We start from the raw sequence: 21,076 nt of genomic DNA, 5'->3' as shown, positions 1-21,076 counted from the left end.
ACACTGGCATGAATATGATGCACCTAAGGTTAGGATGCCTATCGGCACCTAAAACCATTTTAGGCACTGGTAGGTGCAATTTTATAAAGTGCGCCTAACTTTTATAGAATCATGCCTAAGAATCACACTACTCAGCGCCTACATTTTAGGCGCTGTTTATAGAATTAAGCCCTTAGTGCAAATTTTTTGGGTGCCATATATAGAATTTGATCTGCTATGTGGTAAGTGGCCAAATTACTGTACAATTGACCAGATTCACTAATGGCTCCCAAATTTGGGCACTGTAAAAAAATTCAGTGTGGGGTGCTATTCTATGAAGAGTGTTTAGGACCTATTCCCGTACCCAAATTTGGGTGCTGATATTTATGCCAGCTAAAACCTGGAGTAAAAGCTGGTGCCCAACTCTTGGCATTTGGGCACAGGAATAGTGCTGTTCTATAATTTGCCACACCCCCTTTTGAGTTACACATTAGGGGATTTAGGCATACAGGCTTATAGAACAGTGCTCAGGAAGATGCACATGCAAATCTATAATAATAAAATGCTAAGCGCGCATGCGCACTCTCACCGCGTGTTCCCTGAGATCTGATCTGTCGGGATGTGCCGGCAAGAGTGCGCATGCGCGCTTACTACGTCACCACAGGCGAACAAATGCGGAGTCCTGCTGTCGCCTTCCCGAGCCTGCTACTTACTGTTACCATGGACAGGGAGAGAGACAGAAAGAAAGACAGACAGGGGGAGAGAGACAGAAAGACAGACAGGGGGAGAGAGACAGAAAGAAAGAAAGACAGACAGGGCGAAGGGAGAGCGACAGAAAGAAAGACAGACAGAAAGAAAGAAAGGGGGCAGGGAGAGAGACAGAAAGAAAGAAAGAAACGCCTAAGTCTAAACATCTATTCTAGCACCCATTAATGTAACGGGCTAAAAAACTAGTATATAATAATGCCAATTAGCTGCAATAATTGATTGTCAATATCAATTTATTGCAATTAATTGGCTCATATACCAATTAATTTATACACACATCTTTGATTAGCACCCAAATTTGGGCACCATATATAGCATCTAGGAAAATATGTGTAATCCCTGTGTGCTTTTGTGGGCGTTCCTAGTATATTCCCATCTAGTTAGTATATAGGAAAATACTGTACTTACAGATAGAACAGATGCATATGCCACCTCCTATTTAACTATTTAGAAGGCAGTATGTTCATTTGTGCTGTCTGCACCTGTGTCAGTGTATGGTAAAGTAAATGCTAACTGCAATATGTAGTCTATGTCCATTTCTAGCCCTGTAACCCTGTAGTTAGCATATAAATCAGCTTGTGCTGTCATGTCAGCATGGTAATGTTCTAATTCAGTGTTCTTCAACCTCCGGTCCGTGGACCAGTGCTGGTCCACAGAAATTTCTTGCCGGTCCACAGGGCCAGCATGTGCATCAGGCCCAAAACATTGTTCTTCAACCGGTGTGATCGATGCAGCGTTATCTTCGAGCCAGCTCCCTCTTCCTCATTGATTCAGTGCACAAAGCCATGGGCAGTGGCTCCTACACGCGTCCTGCGCCTGGTCCGGAAGCCTTGGCTTCCAGATGAGACATGGGACACACAAGGAGCCACTGCCCACAGCTTTGTGCACTGCGTCAGTGAGGAAGAGGGAGCCGGCCTGAAGATAACCCCGGGGGCGGCATAAAATGGCCAGGCAGGAGCAGGCCAGAAGGTAAGGTATAGCATGGAGGGAGGGAGACAACAAAGGTAGGGGGTAATGATTTTATTTTTGAATTTAATGATTGAATTATGTCAATTTTGAGAATTTACACCTGCTGTCAGTGTGCTTTGTGTAGTATAATTTTGTGGTTAACCATTATGTGTTGTTAATAAGATTATATTGTGTGTATCTATGAAAAATGAATGGAAAAAATAGTTTACAATTAGTACTATTATGGAGGCAGGGTCTGGGATGGAGACTGGGTAGAGATGGGCGGGGTCTGGCCCAAGACTTAGCCCAGTGTTCTTCAACCGCCTGTCCGCGGACCGATTCCGGTCCACAATATAATTCTTTTATTTCTGCCGGTCCATAGGTGTAAAAAGGTTGAAGAACACTGTTCTAATTTACCTGCTCAATGCTTAGATATCATAATAAAAGAACTTCAGATTTCAATTTGAACACCTCAGGTTAGGGTTTTATAAATTCTTTGGGCTCCTTTTAAGCAGGCGGTAGTTTTTCGGCTAGCGCGCACTAAAGCACGCGCTAATCTTGTGCATGCGCTTAAAACGCTAGAGCACCTTAAAAAAAGGAGCCCTTTATTGATTTTCAAAACTTATAAAAAGTGCAAATAAATATACATTCAGATATATCAAATAACAGTACTTGTATTCTTACAAACAATAAAACAAATTAGCCTATTCTCTCCCCCCCTTTCCCTCCTTCCCTACCTGGATGTGTATAGAAATCTAAGAAAATCTAGGAATTAAGGATTCAATCATTCTACTGTTTGACAAATTCCTCCAATGGACTCCAAATCTCTTTGAACCTTTTATTATTTCCAGATTGTTCTGCTATCATTCTTTCATATCTATAATACAGACAAAGTGTTTCCCACCAAAAAGAAAAGTTCAACCTATCCCAATTCTTCCAATTTCTAGTTATTAACTGCATGGCCACCCCCGTCATAATAATAAGTCTATTTTTATGTGTATCAATTGGACTGTTAGGTTTCAACAATGTCCCAAATAAAACCAAGTCATAAGACAATGGAATAGAGACATCTAATACCCTATTAATTTTGCCCCAAATTGATTTCCAATTTGAAAACATTTGAAAACTTGGCTTTTCGCTAAAATGTAACTACTCCCTCCCTCTCCATTATACTAAGTCCCCTCTTTCTTTCTTTTTACTAAGCCCTTCTCCTTTCCATTGGAGTTCCTTTCTATATTAATTCCTGTAAACCGTGTCGAGCTCCACTTTTGTGGTGATGATGCGATATATAAACTTAAGGTTTAGTTTAGTTTAGTTTAGTTTGAATATCAACGGACAATAGAATAAAAGATGATCCAATGTCCCTACATCAAGATGACAGTGCCAGCATCCATTAGACTTTAAATTATCCAGCTTTTGTAAATGAACAGGTGTCCAAAAAATTCTGTATGACAAAAAAACCCAAGTTTGTCTCATAGATACTGATGCTGTACATCTTATTCTCCAAGTCCAAATCCGTGGCCATTGCGTACCAGGAATATACTGCTTTGTCTTTTAAGCTTGTTTTAGGTTTTTTCGCCAAATATTCAGATATTAATTTGTACCACTTAGAGGCCTGATGCCCTTGAAAATATGTCTAGAAACATAGACCCAGCAAGCTTTTTAAGTTGTGCCAGTCAGGGAACCCCTTCTGAATGGTCTGCTTCAACTGCAACCATTTATAACCTTGAGACTTTGATATGCCAAATTTACCATTTTCCCATTCAGAATTACATCATTTAGAGTACGAATGTCTGCCTGCAACCAATGTTTCCAGAGGATTTTAGACTCGCCGATTTGTATCTTGGAGTTTAACCATAGGGATTGACAGTTGGTTTGCTGTATCAGAATAGGAGTTAAACCACCACTTCCAGGCATTCTACCACTTCCAGGCATCTACCACTCTCTCCATGAAAAAGAATTTCCTAACATTACTCCTAAGTCTGCCACCCCACAACCTCAGTTCATGCTCTCTAGTTGTTGTTTTTTTAGTTGTGGTGATAGTTTGCAAGCAGTGGAGATTGAATAGCCGCTTTGCATTTAGCTTATGCTCCACTGTGCGGGGGCTTTCCTGCTTCTTCAGCCCAGGACTACAAAGGCTACTTTTTCAGATAAGTGTGATGTTACTTTGATATACTCATATAATAGTGGCAATAAGAAATATATTTTTCCACTTATCTTGGAGTTTTTTGACTGAAGATGTGTCTGCCTGTCTCAAAGTCAGAATATTGAGATAGGTTTGTCTAAATGGGAAGCTGTTTTTGAGACCCCTATTAGACACTGAGGTCTTTTCCCCACTTCATCTCAGCCATATATTGAGTATCAAGCTTCCAAGAATATATAAGGACAATATTATTTTTCGTTCAACTTGGTTGATGTTAAAATTTATAGTTGTGGGGTGGCAGACTTAGGAGTAATGTTAGGAAATTCTTTTTCATGGAGAGTGGTAGATGCCTGGAAGTGGTGGTAGATGCCAAGAGAAGTAGTGGAAATTAAAACAGTGATGGAATTCAAAAAAGCACAGGATGAATATGTTACAAAATTATTATTAAATGGATGGAACTCCACCAATAATATATATCCCTCTCTGGCTTAGAGAAACATAGAACTATTAATTTGGGGAAAGCTAGCTCACTTGATTAAAACTTAGCTCTTTAACAATAATTATATATATATATATATATATATATATATATACATATATATATATATATATATATATACATATATTTATTCAAGAACCAAGACTCAGAACATTTATAAGCAAATTGAAAATTTTTTTAAAGCATTAAAATCAAGCAGGTAGAAGCAGTAACAGATAGGGTCTTTAAGCAAAAATAATAGAATTACACAAGACAAATTTTCTCACAAATGCTGGTTGAAAAGTCTTTAGAAGGCTGCCCTGCAGGCCAGAAAGCACATGTTTGCATTGGGAGACTGATATTCCAGCCTTGTTGGGATCCGATGGAAAAGGGGCAGAAAGCCGATCGTATCTGTGCTTTATAGATGTGTGTGTTTGGGGGGGGGGTTCTCAGGATGCATCAAAACTCAGGGGAAGTCTCTAGCATCACATCCAATCATAGAGCAGTGCAGTCTTGTCCTCGGTGATATCATCTGATTAGATTTTCTTGCAGACTGAGGGGGAGGCAGGGGTAATGGTATATCCATGCTTTTGTTTATTCACATGAGCTGCATCTGTCTGGCCATGTCTTTGTCCTTTAACACTGTAAAATGGCTCAGTCCTTTTACTGGCATACCCAATCATGCTTTTGTAATAGGTGCCTTTAGCACAGCACCTGGATAAGATGGCTGGGGGCAGGGCTCAAAACTTTTCTTTAATTTAAGTAATTTCAAGCAAACTTAAATAATTTACCTCTAACAACTAATTGGGAATAAAAGCACAGATTCTACAAATGATGCAATTACCATAAGAAACTATATTCAAGATACTTATTAAATCTTGAAAGGAAGGAAGAGAAAAAAGGGGAGAGGGAAAAGAGAGACCATTTTGTGTAGATAGCATATATCTATATCTATCTATCTATCCAAGCCGCCAAACTAAACCCTTGGCTAGCCCAAATGGTCCTCAAAACTCACCTATTTCGAGACCAAGACCCTTAATGCCCCTTTTATATCCCCCCCGTCTGATCTACTCCCCTCCCCCGTCCCCCTCCTCTCCCCCCCCCCCACTTCTCTCCTTGCTATTCGCAACTCTACGATCAATTTGATATGTAACCTCTTGTAACTACTCTCTCCTTGCTGTTTGCAACACTATGATCAATTTGATATGTAACTACTTGTAATCTCTGTCTAACTAATGTGAACCGCCTAGAACTCTTCGGGGTATGGCGGTATACAAAAATAAAGTTATATTATTATATCTATATATAGAGAGAGACCATTTTGTGTATGGAGTGTGGTATCATATGACAAAGTGGTATTTGCAGATAATATCACGCTACAAATATAGAGGATCTCTAATTAGAAAGTGAATGGTATAAAACAAACTAAGGCCGGTACTGGGCAATCCTGCAAGGTCTGTGTCCCATATATGGTGATTTGATTTAGGAAGATCTAGGGTGGGCTTTGATAGAAGTTCCTTGACCCCCTTATATTCCCCCCTCCTTTCTGCACTTTCCTGTACTTAAGTTGCTGTATAGTCTCTGAACTGTCCAAAATGTACTTAAGTTGCTGTAGTCTTGTACTGTCCAAAATGTTTTCCATTGTGAATGTTGGCTTGTAATTCGTTCTGAGCTACTGGGAGGACGGGATAGAAATTGAAATAAATAAATAAACAGGATGGTTGGGATAGGCTAGAGTGGGCTTCAGTGGCAACTCAAGCAGTGGGAACCTAAAGACAGAACCTGGTAGACTTCTATGGTGTATTGCCCAGAAATATTAAAGAAAATACAATTTAACCATGAATGTGTAGTGAGTGTGATTGTTGGGCAGACTAGATGGACTGTGTGGGTCTTTTCTGCTGTCATTTACTATGTAATTATGTAAAATAATTGTTGACCTTCAACCCAGTAACTATCTACAGTCCATGTCAGGGCAAAAAAGGATGCAGAAGCGATAAATAGTGAAGCTCCTTTTGACAATCATATGTTTAGAGACCCTCCACCCAAGCCTCCATGGTAGTATTTTTCTATGAATATAGATTAATAGGGAACTTTTCAGAAATGGGAGGGTTAGAATATAAGAACTGCTATAAATAGGTCAGATCAAAAATCCTTTAAGCCCGGTATCCCATTTTCAGCAGTGGCCAGAACAAGTCACAAGTACCTGACAGGATCCCTAAAATTAGTTTCCATGTTGCTTACTCTCAGAGATAAGAAGTTGCTTTCCCCAAAGCTACTTCCTTAATAATAATTTATGAACATTTCCCCTAGGCACTTGTCCAAACCTTTTTAACTCATCCATACTAACTGCTTTTACCACATCCTCAGACAATGAATTCCAGAGTGTAATTGTGGGTTGAGTGCAACAATTTTTTTCTTTATTATAAATGTGCTGCTTAATAGTTTTCTAGTGTGTCCCGCTTAGTCTATGTAGTTTTTGAAAGAGTAAACTGATTCAAGTATACCTGTTCTACTGCACCCAATATTATATCTTATTATCTTTCCACAGTTGTTTTTTCTCCAATAAGAGCTCAACCTTCTGTAGCCTTTATCATTCCTATGAGCATCGGAACAGTGGTGGAACATTTAGCGCTCTGAACATTAACCTTCTTAGGAGACGCATAGGTTCAAAGAAGGACTAAAGTCCATTTCTCTTTACCTTTTAGACATCCATTCACTATGGATAGATCTCTCCCCTCTCCCCTTCTTCACCATTTGCTAACAGATTCAACAATATGATCTGTTCACATTTCTTTGCAGTGGAATTCTCATCCTTATAGTCTACTGAAGGTAACAAGCAAAGGAAAAAAACAAGCTAGTTTTTACAGGGGCTTAGTAAAAGAGGGCCTAATTTTGTCAGTATTTTATATATCTAAAAGAGGGCCTAATTTTGCCAGCGGAACTCCATATACAGTCACAGTCAGATACACAAGTGACTATGGTGAGAGGCTGTCCTTTGGGTGTATCTATGTATCTGAGGAAAAAGCATAGTCAGCTGATGGATGTACTGCACAGTAGCAATCCAGGCTCTCTTTGTAGGGCTACTCAACTTCCTTTGCCATTCCTTCACATTTTTACAGCAGGATATTTTACCCTTCTGTTTTGGCAGTGGTCCTTCTAGTGTCGGATTTAGACTTGGTGTATGCTAAAATTATTTTAAAAATTCAATTTATGTATTGTTTCTAGGATATACAATATGGTGTAATATTAATAAGGTGCCTCTAAGCTTTATATAGCTTAGGGCCTCACCAAGCCTAAACCCGACACTGTAAGGACTACTGCCAAAACAGAAGGGTTAAATATCCTGCTGTAAAAAAATATGAAGGAATGGCAAAAGAGATGAATAGCTCTATAAACAGAGCCTGGATTGCTACAGTGCAGTACACCCATCAGCTGACTATGCTTTTTCCTCAAATGCATAGATACACCCAAAGGGCAGCCTCTCACCATAGTCACTTGGGTATCTGATTGTACATAAGAGCATAAGAATTGCCGCTGCTGGGTCAGACCAGTGGTCCATCGTGCCCAGCAGTCCGCTCACGCGGTAGCCCTCTGTATATGGAGTTCTGTTGGCACTTTCAAAGGGAGATACATGAACCAGAAACTATAGAGGAGTTAATAAATAAAATGACTTTTTTTACTGTTTTGTTTTTAATGCAGTACTTAAATGCTTCATACTTATTGATTCCTTATTGCATCTTGTAATCTCTGTGTCTGGCTTATTGTCCAGGAGAGGGAATGCATGGGATGAAGAGGTATAGGAGAGTTGCTAATCAATCATTTTTACATGCTCAAGACTTCAAAATATTGCTAAGCAAACTGCTCAGATTTCTAAAATTATTCATGCGGACTTATATTCTCAGGAAAATAGTGTAGGGGTCCTTTGACTAAGCTGTGCTAACGTGTGTCTAACACAGCTTAAAATGGCATACTATGCAGGCATCCTGCAGAAAGTGCCAAATGTACACCCGCTAAGTTTTTATGAGAAGGTATGTCTGGGGTGGGGAGTGGACATTTCCTACATTACCACGTGCTAACTGTTTGGTGCAGGAATAATGCATGAGCCCTCAGCCCCTACAAAACGGGTGGCAGTAAGTGTATGCATGCCAATTTTTCTTAATGGCCGCATGCTAATGGCAACATGGCCATTAATGCAAACAACAGAAAAAGGACATTTTTATGATTGTAGTAAAAATAGCCTTAGTGTGTGGGTTTTGGGGTGCAGGAAGACCATTTTTTACTGCAGCTTAGTAAAAGGACTTCTAGGTTCATTAAATGAAGGCCAAATGAAATAAAAATGTTATTTTTCTTGAACAGATATGTCAGAAAACAGATATGTCAGAAAAATAAAAATATGGTATAGAAAAAAAGGAGATGGTAACAAAATGAGTGATTACTGAATGCATGCTGAAGGCTAGTTCCTCTTAGAGGGCAGCTCTTCAGCAAAATAGAAATGAATCGTCTGCAGAATGACTCACATATTGATATGATTGTGTCTATATTTATTACAAACCAACATATCCATGTTAGGCAGTATAGAGTAAATGGTGCTGTGGTCATTTATTTGAAAGTTAGATGGGAAAACATGCTTTTATTATAGACTTAAAGGCAGCTCAGGACTCTTGTCTTAATGGGTGGAATGGAATGATGTTATAAAAATACATTCAGCATGAACTGGGTGAGCAGGAGGCATGCAGAAGGTGCATGAGCAACAAATAATGATTAATGTACTTAAAGAAAAAAACAAAGCAAAACAATGGGCTGTCAAATGTGAGAATGTAGGAGCTGAAAAACACTGTTGTAACACCGGCAGTCAGTGTAGCAGTGTTCAGACTACAAAGCTTTCTGTCTAGTTTGTGGCAAAATGGTATATGAAGGGAAAATTACCGAATTTTTCACTCCATAAGACGCACCTGACCATAATACACACCCATCTGTAGAGGAGGAAAAACCAAGAAAAAAAATTCTGAACCAAATGGTTTGTCCTGTACCCTGTCCCCCCTCTGGTGTCTGGTGGTAGGCTGGGACAGGGTATAGGGCACGTCTAATGGTAGGCACGTGTAGTGGCAGCCAGCCAGCCAGTCCCAAGCCAGCCAGCCAACCGTCCAATCCACTCCAAACCAGCCAGCCCCCAGCCAATCCCAAGCCAGCCAGCCAATTATAATCCAGCCAGCCAGCCCCAAGGCAGCCAGCCAACCAGCCAACCCACCCCAAGCCAGCCAGCCAGTCCCAAGCCAGCCAGCCAGCTAGCCCCAAGACAGACAGCCAACCCCAAGCTAGCCAGCCAGCCAGCCCCAAGGCAAAGGCAATGACAGGCACCCCTCCATACCTTTTTTCCCCATCCTGGCGATCCAGCACACTTTCAGTGCTCCTGCCTCAGTTCCCCAGCTCTCTTCCGTCGGCGGCACAGCGGTGCACAAGGCAGGCGTGCACTTTTTGCATGCTTGCTTGGTTCCTCGCTGCACTCTGAATGGCTGCCTGTTAGTTTTCGCAGGACAAGAACTGACAGGCAGCCATTTGGAGTGCAGCAAGGGACCAAGCAGGCACGTAAAAAGCGCCGCTGTAACGCTGCTGAAAGCACGCTGGACAGCCGGGATGGGGAATAAAAGGTATGGGTTTTAAAAAATATATTCGCTCCTTTTTGGGGTGTTTTTTTTAATATTTGCACCTTTTTGGGGGTGGAAAAAGTGCATCTTATGGAGCGAAAAATACGGTACTTTCCACATGGGAATTTTATATATACATAGTTTGCCTAATTGCTTTTCTTCTGAAATATACCAGATATGGACATCTTTTCTTAGTGATTAATTGCTTTGCCTGTATTAGTTTTACTGACTTGTAGTCACTCCCCTCTTGCTCCTTTGTATCTCCTGCTCATTCGAAAAAAAAGGACATTATATTGGGGAGAGTGTGGCACAGTGGTTAACAGCTACAGCCTCAGCACCTTGAGATTGTGGGTTCAAACCCACACTGCCCAATGTGACCCTGGGCAAATCACTTAATCCACCCCCTAATTGCCCCAGGTACATTAGATAGATTGTGAGCCCACCAGGACACACAGGGAAAAATGCTTGAGTACCTGAATAAATTCATATAAACTGTTCTGAACTCCCCTGGGAGTTCATTATTTATAATTCACCTTTACCCAAGGCAAATAACCAAACACACACAAAAGAACACATATAAAAAGTACATCCACTTTAAAAGTGTTCCAGAATGCCAAGGCATAGCAATGCAATATGGCTTCAGATCTAAGTAAAAGCTTCATGTAACAGATACTGTCAGAGCTGTCTCATAAAAGAAGACATGTTTGCTTGCTTTTTCAGCTCCAAGGGCAACTTATTCCACTCATATTTGTTTTCTATTTTGAAACCTCTCCTGTCCTCAAGCTTTATAGTATGCCTGGCATAGCTATTGCAATGTTATTCCTTGTCAGGCTCTGTATATAACCTGGGGTGTACTGTGGATGATCCAGCTCAGCTGTCCTTTGTATTCATAAGCATATGAGTAATTCATAAACAAGATGGAAGATGCAGGAATATTTTATAATATCAAAATCATGAGGGCTTAGCAAAAATCTTCAGTGATCATTCAGTGGCTTCAGCTATTTTATAGGGATTGTCTTCTGAGTGCACATACTCTTGTTGTTTATTAGTTCTTAGCAGTTTTCTTAGAACAGGTAAGCTTCAAGGCTGTGCATTCCTGTAAGAACCAGTTTCTGGCACACCTTTGTCTTTCTTCCTTTGTCTTATTAGATGGAGAGCAGTCATTATTACTAGGTCCATTGATATCCAACCTGCCTTATAACCAGGGCCGGATTTTCCTATAGGCTAACTAGGCTTCAGCCTAGGGCCTCAAGATCCATGTCACATTTTTTATAAAGGTTAGTACCAATACGGTAACAACATGTTTCATTTAACATATTGATATATATCACAGTAATGATGTATTTTATTATCTCTCATGTAATATACAAACTTAAAAATGGGAGGTGAAAGGGCCTCATAAGTGGAATAGTCTAGGGCCTCTTTTCATCTAAATCCGGCCCTGCTTATAACACATGCTCGGCTTATTCTTTGGCTTTTGAGGAAATGGACAGAGTTCAGGACAAACTTTTCCTTCCATTGGATAAGACTTGTTTCTTTAATTGTTGAGACTTGAACATAATCAGGTTAGAAAGATTAAAAAAAGCTTCTCCATAGACTTGTGTATCATCTGAAGAGCTACTTGTGATGATGTGAAAAAGGCACAATGATAAGTAGGGTTACCATATGGGTCCAGAAAAAGGAGGATGGATTGAGACATCCAGGTTTTACTTCCATTGCTTTCAATCTCAAATCTGGCCTCCTTACTTCCATTGCTTTCAATGGAAGTAAAAACCAGGATGTCTTAATCCGTTCTCATTTTTCTGGAGCCATATGATAACCCTATATACATTATTGAAGGAGACAAAGGGATATCAACAAATATTGGAAAAAATGTTTATTAAATATAATTTTGTAGGTCACTGTTCAGTGAAATAATGTTTCTGATATCTTTCATTGTTGCTGTTTTCCTCTGAATAACCTGTATCCTCTTGCTAGAGATAAATTCATGCTGCTAAATTTGATAATGAGATTAGAATATTAGAATCAGATGCAGTAGTAATGAAATTGGGCATGATTAATTTACATTTGCATGTGTTCCAAATGAGCTGCTGCTTGAAAATAAGTTTTCTGAGATATGTTTATGATAATGTGAAATTTAAACAGGACTGGTTAGCAGGAAGCAGCAATAAACAAAACAAAGGAGAGAGCAGGAACAAAAGGGAAACCTTAGAATTGGGAGGCCCTAGTGCACCATCTGACAAAGATGCAGTGTGTCTTCCTATTTTCAACCACAACAAGAGGGTCTGTAATTATGTCTTCCACATGTAATGTAATGTAATGTAATTTATTTCTTATATACCGCTACATCCGTTAGGTTCTAAGCGGTTTACAGAAAATTATACATTAAGATTATAAATAATAAAGAAAAATAAAATAAAAAAGGTACTTAAAAAATTCCCTTACTGTCCCGAAGGCTCACAATCTAACTAAAGTACCTGGAAAGTAATAGTGAAGTGAAATGAAGTGATAGAGAAAAAAGTAAAAATAAATATTTTAACACGATAGCAATTGATCAATTTACATTGTAAGGAAGAAGAAAAGAGAGGTAGTGATAGATGCAGAAGGTAGAACCGTTAAACAGTAGAATTCTGAAGAAATTTAAATGATATAAATAGAACAAAATAAAGTTAAAAAGTAAAATAATAGATAAGAATAAAGATATTTCTTAAACTGGTAAGAAAAATAAAAATAGAACATTGTCTTAAATTCACGGTTTCAGTGTCATTGATGATAAAGGGCTTCTTCAGGGAAGAGACCTTGCTGACTGTCTCATGATGCCCATGACGCCTCCACTGCGATGGTCTCCATTCATGTACTCCTATTCATGATATACTGCCTGTGCCCAGCCGCCATCCTGGACTGTTGCTCCAAGGAGGTAGCCCCAGATGAGGCCCATGGTGAATAAGAGATTTCCTCCTCTGTGAGAAAGTCGTCCGTTGCCGATAGTTAATGTGTGGTACAACACTGTGACATGAGTTTTTGAGATAACTGCCACTCTCACCATCTGTTTGTTAAACAGTAAAGTGCAGAGAGTATGCCAGGATCAATAGCATTGCTACAGTGTTTATACAACATTCCAGGTCTCTGGTGCCTACTAGTTTAATCAAGAATCCAGTTTTGTTAGGTTTTGCTTGTTAATAGTTGCAGCAGCCTATAAGCCCTGTTGTATAAACACTTGCATCGAGACTGGTTTTGTTGCAGCCTGGGAACTCCATAATTTATGGGTTTCACATATCACCCGAACACTGAACAAACTATTGAGTTCAGGTAGACATCTTAAACCTACCTTTTTTATTTCAGAAAAATATATTTTGTAAATAACATACAATTCCTTTCTTCCTTCTTGGATTGGAAGAGCAAATGTATGTTTTGTTTTTATCTCTAACTGGGTGTTTATGTGTTTGGTAGAGTGTGGTGCAGTGGTTAAAGCTACAGCCTCAGCGTCCTGAGGTTGTGGGTTCAAATCCATGCTGCTCCTTGTGACCCTGGGCAAGTCACCTAATCCCTCCCTTGTCCCAGGTACATTAGATAGATTGTGAGCCTATAGGAACAGAAGGGAGAAAATGCTCGAGTACCTGAATAAATTCATGTAAACCATTCTGAGCTCCCTTGGGAGAACCGTATAGAAAATTAAATAAATAAATACCTGGAATCAGAGTATCCCTTGTATCATTTCTATAGCACTAGACATACGCAGCGCTGCTGGAGATATTTTGGGAGGTGGGGGACTAGTGTAAAAATTCTGCACTTCAAGGTGAGCAAAATCCTGTTCTAGATTTTAGCACAGTTTTTGCAGCAGGAGCAATTTAATATTAAGCAGTTTGCTTGTGTTTTGCATGTCCCTTGTTTTCTCCTTTAGTACAAGGGTTTTATAATGGATTTCATCACTGGGAGTAAAATAGCACAAAAAAATCAAGCAATAGCTGCTGTACTAATGGGTAGCACAGCTTACTGCATGGACCCCAGGGTCAGGTAGGAGTTTGTTACAAAAGAGAGACAAATCTGTGACCAAGATAAATGCCAGATGGAGGCTGAATATCACAATTATTCTGTTAACTTAAAGCCATGTCCCTGCAACACCTCTGTCATTATTACCTTCATATATCCAGATAACATTTGGTTAAAAATATGGATGTCTGGCAGAAACACATCTATTTGCCAACTCAGAATATACACAGGACTTAAGCAGTTAACACCTGATGTTAATCAAATAAGGGGGGAAATTATTAGCATTAGCTACCATTAAGATGGGTTATTTTACCACCATTATGCTACTTTAGTATAGGTCCCATTTTATGTAATAAGACCTAGTTACTAATAACCTGGGTTAATAGTAAAATAGATCATCTTAAGAGTAACCTATGATGATAACTCCCCAGCACCACCCATGTTTTTGAATATTAATATCTTTGCTTTTTAGTGTTAACCCTAGTTTGTAGTACCCCATAAATAGACTAAAAGTTCATGGGTACAGTAAAGGAGTAATTTAAATCCTAGAGATATTTTGGGTAAGAAGGAGTGCCCTGTATTAAAAAGTAGAATGCAAAACTTATATAGGATACAATGTTGTTTGTAAGTGACCCTTCAGAGTACTTGAATCTAAGACAGGGGGAGAGAGGAGGGACTCACAATTTGTAAAACTTTTTTCTAAACTTCTGTTGTCTGCTTTTCATGGCTTGACTGGGCTGGAGCTCATTGATGGAGGAACTCCCTGTTCCTGCTGAGTTCAATGGGGAAGGAGGCAGCTTCCGTCAGACTCTGCAGAGAATGAACCACTGACACCCCTGTGCCTAATTAAGAAGGAACCAGAGGTACACTGCAACTTCCTTCTTTGCTTTCCATTCAGTCAGAAATAGTGCTTCAATTCTTGTGCATTGAGCCATGATTCACAACTATCCAAGGCTTTTTCCTTTATCTTAATAAATCCTTCCGCTATTTCTAGTCTGTTATTGGATCATTGATTCTTAAGCTAGGATCCATGGGCTAGGGTTATCACCCCCTTCCCCATCTGTACCCATAAATGTCAACAATGTCCCTGGGTGCTAAACATGATTCAGGAATCAAACCAGGGTCCTTTTCATAGGGAAATGTATAAACTTGCCACACATTCAGGTCCATAAGTCCAATTTAATGAAATCAGTTTTCCTTTCTTTAATTATCCTTTGGATAATTGTTAGAGATGCATATGGGTATCTTACTTCAGATGGGAGGGAGATAATCAGCTAGTAAAATAGCACAGTTTGTAAGGCACCTTCTCTCTGCAATGTCTGAGCTCTTGTGCACAGTGATAGCCTTTGGAGGATACTGGCCCACATAAATTTTGAGATCTCTGTATCATGGAATCTGCAGAGCTATCTGCATTGTCACTATCTTCAATGACTAGTTCTGTAACTTTAGCTGAATTATTGCAGTATGCTGCAAAAACAACAGTAGGAATGTAGTCCACAAAGTTGATATTTTAATTCATAGTGCATGAAATACCATTTTGAATCAAATTTCCAAAAATTATGAACATAAGAACATAAGAAATACCGCTGCTGAATCAGACCAGTGGTCCATCGTGCCCAGCAGTCTGCTCACGCGGTGGCCCTTAAGTCAAAGACCAGTGCCCTATTTGAGTCTAGCCTTACCTGGGTATGTTCTGGTCTAGCAGGAACTTATCTAGCCTTTTCTTGAATCCCTGAAGGGTGCTTTTCCCTATAACAGCCTCTGGAAGAGCGTTCTAGATTTCTATCACTCTCTGGGTGAAGAAGAACTTCCTTACGTTTGTACGGAATCGATCTCCTTTTAACTTCAGTGAGTGCCCTCTCGTTCTCTTCACCGTGGAGAGGGTGAACAATCTCTCTTTCTCTACTAAGTCAATTCCCTTCAATATCTTCAATGTTTCGATCATGTCCCCTCTCAGACTCCTATTTTTAAGGGAGAAGACGCCCAGTTTCTCTAGCCTCTCATTGTACGGCAGCTCCTTCAATCCCTTAATCATTTTTGTCGCTCTTCTCTGGACCCTTTCGAGTAGTACTATGTCCTTTTTCATAAACGGCAACCAGTGTTGGATGCAGTATTCCAGGTGGGGACGTACCATGGCCCGGTACAGCGACATGATAACCCTCTCAGATCTGTTTGTGATCCCCTTCTTAATCATTCCTTGCATTCTGTTTTTCCCTTTTCACTGCCGCCACGCATTGTGCAGACTGTTTCATTGATTGTCTACAAGTACTCCCAAGTCTCTTTCCTGGGGGCCATCCTGTATTCGTGCATATGATTTTTGTTACCGACATTCATCACCTTGCACTTATCCAAGTTGAACCTCATTTGCCATTTCGCGGCCCATTCCTCGAGTGTGTTTATGTCTCAGTGTAGGTCTTCGCAATCCTTCTGTGTCCTCACTACTCTGAATAACTTTGTATCGTCTGCAAATTTAATCACCTCACTCATCGTGCCAATTTCTAGGTCGCTTATAAATATGCTGAAGAGCATAGGCCCGAGTACCGTACCCTGCGACACTCCACTCGTGACGTTTTTCCAGTCCGAGTATTGTTCATTTCCCTAGCAACAGCAGCAGATGAATCCAGAGACCAATGGGATAGCCCACATCTACCAGCAGGCGGAGATAGAGAAACTGATTAACAGGTGGTCCTATTGGCTGGCACTCCTCCTGTTTCATCAGTATGCTCTATCTCCCAGCAGGGGAAAGTCGCTGTTCCACTAGCTCCTGAATTCTGGCTGTGGCTGGATAAATATTTTCTCCTTTTGAGGTTTGCTCTTCAGTGAGGCAGCAATTATATTTCTCCTGTTGAGGTTTGCTCTTCAGTGAGGCAGCAATTATATTTCTCCTGTTGAGGTTTGCTCTTCAGTGAGGCAGCATTTATATTTCTCCTGTTGAGGTTTGCTCTTCAGTGAGGCAGCATTTATATTTCTCCTGTTGAGGTTTCCCTCTTCAGTGAGACAGGGGTGTCCGGCTGGACGGTGCCGGCTTTAGAGGTTACACTTGGGCCCCTCCTTGTCCCTGCCTCACCCTCCCTCCAGTGATAGAGGGGTTAGCTGGGTCTCTAATTTTTCTTCTTTCCCTTGAAAAAAAAAAAAGAGACCATTTGCTATTTGCAGTTATGCATTCTCAGGGGTGCTCAACCGTTGTCTACCGGTGTCTGTCAGTCCTGTAAGCCTGGTTGTGAGAATCCCTTTGTTGCATTGCCCTGCGGGTTATATTATTTTGCGGTTGTCTTGGACCTACGGATTTGTGTTGGTTTTGTGCTTGTTCTGGAGTACCTGCAGCTGTGCGGTCGCGTGTCTTCCAACTAGCTTTCCTCATCTTCTAAGCCTTGTTAGGGCAGTGAACAATGTGCAGTATGGGGAGTTTTTCATTTGCAATGTGTGCTTTTTTCAGTTCAGGCCTTCTGTTTGGTGTCTTGGGCACTGTTGTTCAAATCGGTGTTTTCCCGCGCACTTGTTTTTGTGCGTGGGCGGGAGAGACCTGACTTTTGCGGTCTGTTCGCTGGGGCTGTCCTATGTGCAGTGGGTGCTGCGGCGGTGTTCAAGCCGCCGAGTGAGTCGCGCTTGTGGAGTCAGTGCCTTTCAGCGAGCGGGTGGCTCGCGCTTCTGCTCCAACGCTGGCGGCGGAGCCACTGCGTTATTGGCGCCTGTTTTCAGCTGCGGCCTTATCTCTGCACCTCCCCAGTCTCCCGGTTCTGGTCCTGACTGTGTCGGGGGTTGCAGGTACAGTTGCTGTTCACGCGGCGGTGGGACTCTCTCCCGAAGTGCTTCTTTGGGGTCTGGGAGCCATCCTGCCTTGCCTGAGGGCGCTGGAGAGGGAGTCCATTCAGCAATTGGCCCCTCGGTTACAGCTTGTCACGGCGCTGGGTCAGCAGGAGGTGCTTTGCCGCTGGGACGGTCAGCAGCGGGGGAGGGATACCCGGTCTTGGTTCGGATCTCTCCTCCTGCATCCCGGGGTCCCGGTATGGTAAGAGTTCTGCCTGTTGGCTGTTGCCTCTTATTTGCGCCTTGGGGTCGCGCTGCTGGTATCAGGTGGTGCGATTACAATATTTCCTTGTCATATGTATGTCTATTATATTGCTGGAGAGTTTAAGTGATTTTGTACACTTACTGATGATAATACAAGGGATATAGAATTTACAAAAAAAAGAACAAAAGAACAAAATAAAAATAAACCGCCTTGTATTGGCGTGCTGAGTTTCCTGTTGGGGCTACGCGCTCTTAGTAATGTGGGGTTACCTGGTGGCACCTTCACTTTTCAAGCGGGCAGGACTAGGTTTTGTTTGTATCTGGATCAACGCAGGGTCCTGTGTTTTTCGGGATACTCAACAGCCTTGTGCGGCTATCGTCTTTTCCTGACGTATGTTAATCAGCTCCCCTATTTCTTTTTTTTCCCTCTTCGCATTGTTATGCGTGGGGTCGTTCCCTGGTAGCCATGTGATGACCGGCTCTCTGAGAGAGGAGACAGGGCTGTTTGTCAGTTTGCATCATCCCTGCAGTGTATTTTGGACAGGGTGTTTTCTCTTTCTGCCTGCCAGGTACATGTCCTTCGCTGAGGGGCACTGAACTCAGTTTTGGGGCGGCAGTGCTAGGTGCCCTGGCGGAACTTATCCGCTTATGGTAGGGGGAATACCTTTCTTCCTTTCCTATGCTTTTCATGTTCCTCCGCTGTTGCACAGGCCTTTCCGGCGTTCCCCTATTTCATGGTAACAGATACTCCGCTCCGATTCTTTCTGTATACAAGCGGCGTGCGGTCTCTCTTTTCCAATCTGGCCCCTAAATGGGACGGTCTAGTGGCCTTGCAGGTATATATTGTGTCCGATATATCTCCATTGGATTGATAGTGCCTCACTCTGGACAACCTGTCTTTGCAGCAGTGTCCCGGATGAACGCTTTTCCGGTTTTTCTTCCAGTCATTTGTTAAATTGATCTAGCAATTCCTGATTGACCCTCCCTGATCCCGCCACATACCTCTTTTACCTATGCATTCTCCATGGCAGTGCCGAGGCACCCTCTTGTTGTAATCCACCTAGACTGAGAGGTATTGGCGGGATAGACGGCATCAATTTAATGATATAATATGGAGGGGTGGCAATCATGGATTCAATACCTTGGCAGTTAGTTGCTTGTTTCTCTTTGGGCAGCGCTTTCGATTTTGGCACATGCCATTTCTCCTATCCAAGGTTCAAGAAAATTTTAGAAAATGTGGCCAGAGGTACTGTTTTGGCGCTACCAGGTGATTCACCTAATTTCTTCTTGACTGAATGCTGGATTCGGACGTCTTTCAGTCGGGTCATTTGACTGACACGAACAGGGTGATTTCTTTCCTCAGTTCTTTGGACGTGAATCTTTGAAATTTGCACAGCGCTTTTTTCTCCTGTACTATTTATAGGTATGTCGAGGAGATGTTTTTTTGTTCCTATGGGAGAGACATGTGTTCTTCCTAGAAACTTGGGCGATGGGTCACAGTCTCAGGTTTGCAGGCTTCTTTGGTCACCATGACTCAGAGTATGGAATTCTCTTGTTGACCGCGCTGGGAACTTTGGCTTGCTTTCCCATTATAACGCTACAGCAGTCGCCCTTGTTCTGGTGGTGCCCGGTTTCTCAGGGCTCCGATTAGTTGATAGGCTCCTCTGTATGTTTTGGTGGCTCAGCGAGATTTCTCTTTTAAAAGGCATGCCTCGGTCTTTGCTGGACTAGCTCATGACCACCATACATCCCGGGCTGTTGGGTTGGGGGGACTCGGTGCCTTCCATCCTCAGCTCCAGGAGTCTGGTCTTCAGGGTCGACTCCGTACTTGTTCATTCTTCTACTCTTGAGCGTGGTCAGGCTACCTTTCTAGAGCTTCAGACCCTTCTTACGGAATGCCGCTGAGGGCCTTTCAGTCGGTATTTTGATGGGGGTATTTCTCTACATTTTGGGCAGTAGGTGCTGTACTCCATTGCCGGGTACAGTTGTTATTCTACTTCGATGGGTAGACCCTCATCTTCCTCTTCTGTTGGCAGATCATTTTAGGGGTCAAGAAAAGAGTTTGGATAGACTTTCTCTCCGTGCAATCTGACCATGACCCATTTCTTGTATGTTACAGTGTTCAGCACTGTGTACGCTCAAGTTAGTGTGCACGTTAGTGATAGTGAAATCACGTCCTGGATATTGGGAATTTTGGCTCAGGCGTTCCAGCTCTTTTTATGGACATGAGATCTCCTGGTACTAGACCTCTTGGTCTTGTCTCACGATTCAATACTTCCTAGCACAGGGAGTGGGAGTTAGAGGGGGGAAACAGCGTGGCTTCTTTCTCACCTCTGGTTTCTCTTTTTCACTGTTTTCCCCTGGCTGATGATGGCTTGGATTTGCCATCTCCAGCTTGCTTTCCGGGCACTGTATTTGTAGAATTCTGGCTTGGCTACGCCATCCTTGCTATGCGGATCGGATGACTCTTTCGACAGCTGGACTATGACGTTTCCTGGTATCTCCAGATTTGCTCACCTAGGGTCCGATCGACATGGATATTCGTACTACTTTGGTATTACAACCTTGCTTTTGAGAAGTCCTGACTGACGTGTAAGGGTTATGCGCTGCGGGTTGTTTCTTCTCTTATCCTGGCGCTACAGACGTCTTCACCTGTGGATTCTGCTTCCTTTTGGATACTTCTCAACTTTGCACCCTTACATAGTTGCTTTTTGGCACCGGGGTATTGCCAAAGGCTTAGCGTTCCATTCCCTTCAACTTCAAGTGTTATTCTTAGCTGGTTATCGGGGCTAGGTATATTGCTTTTCGATTACTTCTCAGCTTCATGTAGTTCCGTTCCTAAACGGAGCATGGTATATTTGTACACCTCTTAAAAGCCCTGTCTGGAGTGCAATCTTCCGGTACCTCTTCGCAGTTTCCCGTAGGTGTCATTTCCTCCTTGTGCCGTCGACCACGGGGTTTCTTGTGGCTTTGGTTTCGGCTCTGCAGTTTTCCGAGTTGCAGGCCTTGTTCAGCGGGGATTCTTATTTCTGATTTCCATTATTTGGGGTATCAGTTCAGTCGGTACCACAATTCTTTCTAGGGGGTGTCATCCTTTCTTTTATGACTAGCTCA

General features: G+C 41.8%; 1 protein-coding gene across 7 annotated transcripts in view; it reads left to right on the top strand.

Annotated features, from left to right (window-relative positions):
- Positions 1-21,076, top strand: part of OSBPL6 (oxysterol binding protein like 6) — a 240,256-nt gene that overhangs the window by 6,174 nt on the left and 213,006 nt on the right. The window contains exon 1 of one of the 7 annotated variants that reach the window (XM_033946819.1): positions 14,731-14,814. The exons of the other annotated variants lie outside the window; for them this stretch is intronic. The gene's annotated coding sequence lies outside the window, so the exon portion shown is untranslated. Of the gene's footprint in view, positions 1-14,730; positions 14,815-21,076 lie in introns of those variants that run through there. 7 annotated transcript variants of the gene reach the window in all.

Source organism: Geotrypetes seraphini, chromosome 5, assembly GCF_902459505.1.
Source record: "Geotrypetes seraphini chromosome 5, aGeoSer1.1, whole genome shotgun sequence".
NCBI classification, from domain to species: Eukaryota; Metazoa; Chordata; class Amphibia; order Gymnophiona; family Dermophiidae; genus Geotrypetes; species Geotrypetes seraphini.
This window is presented reverse-complemented; position numbering and strand designations above follow the sequence as displayed.